This window comes from Podarcis bocagei (assembly GCF_964188305.1).
Source record: "Podarcis bocagei genome assembly, chromosome: 6".
NCBI lineage: Eukaryota > Metazoa > Chordata > Lepidosauria > Squamata > Lacertidae > Podarcis > Podarcis bocagei.
The window spans coordinates 4,958,068-4,964,767 of NC_138130.1; positions in this window are offsets into that span (position 1 = coordinate 4,958,068).

The window sequence follows — 6,700 nt, forward strand, 5'->3', positions numbered from 1 at the left end:
GCATTTAAATGCAAACGGAATATAGTTTCTTCCCCCACCCCTAATTGGTATGTGTTGATCTTGGTTGGCTACTGCTTCTTCAGTGCAAAATAGTTGCACTGTGTGGTTGCTGCTTCTTTAAGAGGCTCTTCCACCTAATCAAAGTCAATTCCCTAAATCACTCCTGCTCAGTTACCGTCACACCCATTCATTTGGCACTCGTGACTATACTTGCCATAAGGCTCATGAACTCTTCATTCTGGAGTCTCTCAGGTTTTTATCAGGACTTCTGCCACAGTCTTCACAATGGTCTCCAGCTTGCAGCTGACCTCCTCCTCTTGTTTTCTTTTTCACCCGTCATCTGACTGACCTTGGCCTCAGATTAGACTTTTATTTCAAAACAGAGTCAATCTCTAGCCAGTCATTTTGAATCTGTGTGAAATTCTCCCACCAGTTCTGTTCCATTGTGAAGAGGCAGAATATTTCCTATCAGTTTTTAGTTCACAAAAAAGGGTTATGAGCCTGTATTTCCAGGCTTGAGATCCCCTTTGCTATAAGCACAGCTTTTTTCTTTTGCTTGAATTTATTAAGTAAGGGAACCATGTCATACAATATGCATAGTGCTTTGGGGGCAGGGGATGTGGAAGCCGTGTCACTGTTCCAGCAGTGTCACTGTTCCATGTCACTGTTCCAGGCCTTTGGAGTTCTGCTCCTGGAGATCAGTTCCACAACGGAGGGTGTCCACAGCCACATTTCAACAGACAGGCTCTGCTATAGGATTTCTTCTTGCACAATGATTTCACTAAGAGTAACTGAGAGTAGCCTGCTCTGCTGTTTATTAGTTTTGTAGTTTTAATATTGTATGTTTGCTACTTTAATTGGAAACCTGATGAATAGGGTTCTTTATCTGCTTTTTTGCTGTTGTAATTTTTTTTAAAGTTTGTGCATTGTAACCTACCCTTAGATCTATCACAGTGAAGGATGGGCTATAAATATCCTGAATAAATAAATAATGTTTATAAAAGAACTGCAATTTCATCTCCATCCTAGTAGAAACACACTGAATATTAATTTTGCTAGCCCCAAAATTCTTTTGAAGGACTAGACTATAGGAGGTATCTATTATTGAAGGTCTGTTGCCCATCCTTTAATTTAAGCAGTTTGTGTTCTCTTATCAGGTCCTGGGAGGAACTGATTAAAAGAAATATCATCCTGGATGGTGGCAATGAACAAAATGAAATCTTCCTTCCATTGTTAGTGTATCTCATACTAGATAAGACACAGGGTGGTGGTAGGTGATCTAACCACTGTTGTTTTCCAGAAGTGAATATGCTTTTTAATTGATGCCCTCCAAAAGAGTTGTTGGTGTGCCATTGCTATTAAGACCCTTGAACCAGAAAGAATCAGTTCAAATTTTACCACAGCCATGAATGTAATGGATGACCTTAGGAGCACCATTCTCTCCAAGCCTCTCCCAATCACAAGAATGTTCTTATTTGAAATATGTACATCTCTCACCTTTCAAGGCAGCTGTTGAGAATAATGAAATATAAGAAGAAATGCAATATGCAAAAAGAAGTGGCAATAGAAGCTTGCAATGTAGCAATGTAATAAGAGAGCCAGTATGAAACATATTAAAAAGTTGGAGGAAGGAAAAATCCAGAAGGATGGCATGTGATTATGGCAGGCAAGCAATGACATTCAGCCTTCCTAAATAGGTAGGTCTTAACACCACATGGAAGAACAACAAGATAGAGGCAAGATGAACCTCCTGTGATAATACTGTGATAATAATTCAAGCCAGCCTTATAGCATTGTTGTAAGGACCACTGGTGTAATATATATTCACGTAAATTATTTATTCGTCTTTAGGGAAGCAGAATCCATTTCACTCACATAGCCTGAAGAGTCCAGATTGCAGTTCTTCCTGCTTGCTTCACCTTTAAAAATATTTGTGCTCCACTTGGCTTCTTTTGCTCTGACAAGATTTGCAGAAGCTAATGTGGATCCGGGAAGAATGCCAAGAAACGGCTTGCTAAAGTTGCTAAAGTTTTGACATGAAAGTCTGACACACACACCCGTCCCGCTTCTAGTAGGAACCTGTTCCTGCATCGTGACCATTTGATCCATTTTCTACAACAGGTTTTTTAACATAGGTCAGTGATCCTAAATTCAAGTTTTTAGCAACTTTCATTTTCACTAGTTTCAGTGTCTTGGGGAAAATCCAAGGAAAATTTGTTCATCCATGATCGGTACTGGTGGATACATAACTTCTATAGTAACAATTTTCTAATTAGTTGCCTCAGTGACAAATGAGAGTACTAATTATCTCTATAGGGAAAAAACTTCAGCTGAGGAAGTCCTGTTTTGGTGGCCAGCAAAGTTTATACAAATCATAAATTTGTGGCTGCATTATATATTATTATATATTATATCTTATTAGTTTCTCACTCTCACAAAGCCCTGTTAACACTACGCACATGCAATATTCTTATTCCCCATTCAAATATAGCTCTTGTTGATGATACATGAAGCATTTATAGACATTTATATCAGATGGCCAACAATGTAGAATCATAGAATCATAGAGTTGGAAGAGACCACAAGGGCCATTGAGTCCAACCCCCTGCCAAGCAGGAAACACCATCAGAGCACTCCTGACATATGGTTGTCAAGCCTCTGCTTAAAGACCTCCAAAGTAGGAGACTCCACCACACTCCTTGGCAGCAAATTCCACTGTCGAACAGCTCTTACTGTCAGGAAGTTCTTCCTAATGTTTAGGTGGAATCTTCTTTCTTGTAGTTTGGATCCATTGTTCCGTGTCCGCTTCTCTGGAGCAGCAGAAAACAACCTTTCTCCCTCCTCTATGTGACATCCTTTTATATATTTGAACAAGGCTATCATATCACCCCTTAACCTCCTCTTCTCCAGGCTAAACATGCCCAGCTCCCTTAACCGTTCCTCATAAGGCATCGTTTCCAGGCTTTTGACCATTTTGGTTGCCCTCCTCTGGACACATTCCAGTTTGTCAGTGTCCTTCTTGAATTGTGGTGCCCAGAACTGGACACAGTACTCCAGGTGAGGTCTGACCAGAGCAGAATACAGTGGCACTATTACTTCCCTTGATCTAGATGCTATACTCCTATTGATGCAGCCCAGAATTGCATTGGCTTTTTTAGCTGCCGCGTCACACTGTTGGCTCATGTCAAGTTTGTGGTCAACCAAGACTCCTAGATCCTTTTCACATGTACTGCTCTCAAGCCAGGTGTCACCCATCTTGTATTTGTGCCTCTCATTTTTTTTGCCCAAGTGCAATACTTTACATTTCTCCCTGTTAAAATTCATCTTGTTTGTTTTGGCCCAGTTCTCTAATCTGTCAAGGTCGTTTTGAAGTGTGATCCTGTCCTCTGGGGTATTAGCCACCCCTCCCAGTTTGGTGTCATCTGCAAATTTGATCAGGATGCCCTTGAGTCCATCATCCAAGTCGTTGATAAAGATGTTGAATAAGACCGGGCCCAAGACAGAACCCTGTGGCACCCCACTAGTCACTCTTCTCCAGGATGAAGAGGAACCATTGATGAGCACCCTTTGGGTTTGGTCAGTCAGCCACTTACAAATCCACTGAGTGGTAGCATAGTCAAGACCGCATTTTACCAGCTTCTTTACAAGAATATCATGGGGCACCTTGTCAAATGCCTTGCGGAAATCAAGGTAGGCTACATCCACTGCGTTCCCTTCATCTACCAGGCTTGTAATTCTGTCAAAAAACGAGATCAGGTTAGTCTGACATGACTTATTTTTCAGAAATCCATGCTGACTATTGGTGATCACAGCATTCCTTTCTAGGTGCTCACAGACTGTTTGCTTAATGATCTGCTCCAGAATCTTCCCTGGTATTGATGTCAGACTGACTGGGTATTGATGTCAGACTGACTGGGCGGTAATTATTTGGGTCCTCTCTTTTCCCCTTTTTGAAAATAGGGACAACATTTGCCCTCCTCCAGTCTGCCGGGACTTCGCCTGTTCTCCAGGAATTCTCAAAGATGACTGCCAGTGGTTCTGAGATCACATCTGCCAGTTCTTTTAATACTCTTGGATGCAGTTCATCTGGCCCTGGAGACTTGAATACATCTAAACTAGCCAAGTATTCTTGTACTATCTCCTTAGTTATTCTGGGCTGTGTATGTGACTGGAACAAAAGCAGCTTCTTGGGTGACGAGACCCATGGTTTCAAATAAACATCTCCTGGGCTTCTGCAATACCATTAGTAGGCCATTGGATGCGCTTTACCCTGCCTGGAAGCGAGGCAGTGTTGAAGGAAGGAGATGAAGCAGGAGCTGGATACAAGCCCTACTGACTCCTCAGCAGGATGCCTGGTGAACACTGCCTTCCTCTCAAGTTGGGTAAAAGGCATCCAATGGCCTACAAATGGTATCACTGCCATTCTTTTTCCTCCGAGCCACATGCTACTATATGCACACCTGGCTACATTTTCTCATTTTTATGTTTATTTACCCGTTCTCCCAGGACGCGGGTGGCGCTGTGGGCTAAACCACAGAGCCTAGGACTTGCCGATCAGAAGGTTGGCAGTTTGAATCCCCATGACGGGGTGAGCTCCCATTGCTCGGTCCCTGCTCCTGCCAACCTAGCAGTTCGAAAGCACGTCAAAGTGCAGGTAGATAAATAGATACCACTCTGGCAGGAAGGTAAACAGCATTTCCGTGTTCTGCTTTGGTTCGCCAGAAGCAGCTTAGTCATGCTGGTCACATGACCCGGAAGCTGTACGCTGGCTCCATCAGCCAATAAAGCGAGATGACCGCCGCAACTCCAGAGTCGGCCACAACTGGACTTAATGGTCAGGGGGCCCTTTACCTTTACCTTTTACCAGTTCTCCCTAAACCTGTATTCTCACCCCCACCCCGAAAATCTTCACTTTCTTACTCCATGATACCCCTGAATGTCCAAATGTTGCATCTCAGGCCCCCATGAATTTAATATACATATATAAATCCACTATTTGGAAGGGCATAAGACATTATTCTGTGTACTTGTCAGTGCATGTCTCTTCTATTGATAGCTCTTTACAGCAGTCCATTTTCCTTAGAAATGAGCTATTCGTATCTTTCAAAATGAATTTGTACCAGCTCAGGAACTCATTTGATTATGTTGGCTGCTCAGAAGGTGGTTACAACACCTCAAAACTGTAGTAATCCATTGTCTGATTGTGAATTTGAGGAATCTGTGCTGTGTTTGGAGCATAGTGTTTCTTCTGTTCCTATCTGATCTTTAACAAAGCAGTTTACATGTCCTTGGTCATTACGTACTCTTCATTTAGGCATCTGCTGGTGTTGGGATTACGGGGATTACAATATCTGTGTCCTCCTCTGATCTTTATGGCTCTGACTGGCTTGTGGTTTTTCTATGCTTTTCTTTAATTGGGATGATGCACATTTAAAGCAGCTCCTTGTGGACTACTGTGTTATAGTTTCCATTTACATAATACAATAATTTGCATCCAAGATTTTAACTTTATGGGTTTACTGCTAGTGTACCTTAAATTTTTTACAGTGGTCCACCTCTAATTTTACACTAATAATGTTGCATTCCGAAACCATAAATGAAATATAGTCTAGCTGAAAAAGAACGTAATGGTGCAAAAGTGACAAAGAAGATGAGGCAGCAAAACTCTAAAACGAGGCTTCCCAGGTAAAGTTAACTGTTGAACAAAGGCAGTAAAAGAGAGAAGAGGACATAAATCTGATGGCTTGTAAACAAAGGCAGCATGATATGTATCTAATTTAAACTGCCTTTTCCTTTGTCAGCATTTTCTGTGTCCTCATTCTGGAGACTTCTCACACCACTCATTACAAAACAAAAACAATGGGAATCCAGTATAGTTTCCCATCAGGTAAATATTTTATTAAAATTAGGACAAAAAGCCTATATTAGGGGTGCTTGAGCCGCACTGTAGCTAGCCTTGCTTGTTAGGTGGGGTAACCACGTTTGTAGGTGGGGCATTTTTTTTTGGGGGGGGGGTGCCTTGTCATTGCTCATACTCAACAAACAGTGCTTGGAAAGACCATTTCTGGCCATCCCTCATAGTACAGCTTTTACAATGCACTGTAACGTTCGACGAAGAACTAATTGATGATGGTTCTCAGAGAAGGTAATTGGAATTAGAATTTATTTGGTAAATTAGGAACAGAAATAAAGCTAATTGTAAGGAAAGAAATCTGTGGATAACACATGAAGACATTTAGCTAATAACTGCAATTTGCAAAATATACTTAAATACTAATGTAACTGTTTAAGATTTCATAGCTTTAAAATAAAACCCAGAAGTTTGCTTTTTACATGCTATTATTTAGCACAATTTACTTGCACATAAATTGGGTTCTTTCCCTATGAAAAACAACAACCATGCTTCTGGCTGTTGGAGTATTTAAACAGAAGTTATCTTTCAGAAAAGCACAAGATAGGAATTAAGTTTCAGTGTTACATATGCAGGCAGCCCTGAAAAGGGAAGCCAGAGTGGCAGGGACAACCCGGTCAGATGAGTGGGGTACAACATTATTATTATTATTATTATTATTATTATTATTATTATTATTACAGAAAGAATAATTAGGGCATAACTAGAAACAAGGGACAATAATGATTCTCAAGATAGGGGATGTAAAGCATATAGCAAGACTCAGAAGATTTGTTGTTGATGGTAATT